We start from the raw sequence: 1,010 nt of genomic DNA on the forward strand, positions 1-1,010 counted from the left end.
AGCTAGACCCGGAGGTCCCTGCGGCGCGCTCCTTTAGAGAGAGGCAGCCCGCCTTGCCTGCACGCCGGTGCCCTGAGTATGGGCACAGGAGAACCCAAGCCACTTCCTGACCCGAGCGGTGTTTCTGACATAGGACCTGCCTGGAGGAAATCCCGCAGTGGGAATTCCCCTCCAGGAGGAGGCTTTCTGGAGACTAGATTTCCAGGGCCCCTCACATTGTGGCTTTTGCCTGAAGACAGTGCAGTCGATAGTCAGTGGTCCATGTTCTAGGTAGAATGGACGGTACCAAGATCTGCGCACTAAGAGCTTCTATTAATAACTGAAGATTCCCAAACACCATGTGTACCGATGATTACTTCTGTCAAGTCTTTAATATTTTCTTACTGACACATGCTTTCAGGCGGTTTTCCCGATTGAAGTGTTGAGACAAGTGCTGTGTGAGTGTATTAAAGTGGGCAGAAATTATGGGTCACCCGGGAGACAGGCAAGAACAATATAGAACACCAGTGTAACCACTTGAAGAGAGGAGAAAGTTTCAGTCTTCAAAGCGTGGTGGACTAGGTGGGAATTTTTTGCTATACAAAACTTCCTCTGATGCCGAGAAATACTGATTAGAGTTAGAACTGAGTTTTACACATGACTGCAGAATACATCTATCATACAGTGGCCCAGGGCAGAGATAGTAACGTGCAGGTAGGCTGTGATCTTGCAGTTAGCAAATCTCAGCAAATATAGGTTGAATTCTATTTAATTTTAATGTATCCAATAACTTTCTAATTGCACATGTAGATTCTCACATTTACTAGTTTCTTTCCCCATCAAGAAATTCATACCATAGGGACCAGCAGTTAGTGTAATGGCTATGTCGCTGTACTCCCATGTAGTTGACTATGGTTTGCATCCCGGACCCGGTGGCTTAAAACTCACGTCGGGCGCGTGTGCGTGTGTGCCCAAGATCCCTAGAGGAGAGTGGAGGAGAAGGGATTGCGGCCTGGCCATTCCACATGGGG

The 1,010-nt window shown here is 47.7% G+C and overlaps 1 protein-coding gene across 1 annotated transcript in view; it reads left to right on the forward strand.

Moving 5' to 3' along the window:
• Window positions 1-1,010, forward strand: part of FRY (FRY microtubule binding protein) — a 505,649-nt gene that overhangs the window by 397 nt on the left and 504,242 nt on the right. The window lies entirely within an intron of this gene.

Source organism: Tupaia chinensis, unplaced genomic scaffold, assembly GCF_000334495.1.
Source record: "Tupaia chinensis unplaced genomic scaffold, TupChi_1.0 Scaffold000597_1, whole genome shotgun sequence".
NCBI classification, from domain to species: domain Eukaryota; kingdom Metazoa; phylum Chordata; class Mammalia; order Scandentia; family Tupaiidae; genus Tupaia; species Tupaia belangeri.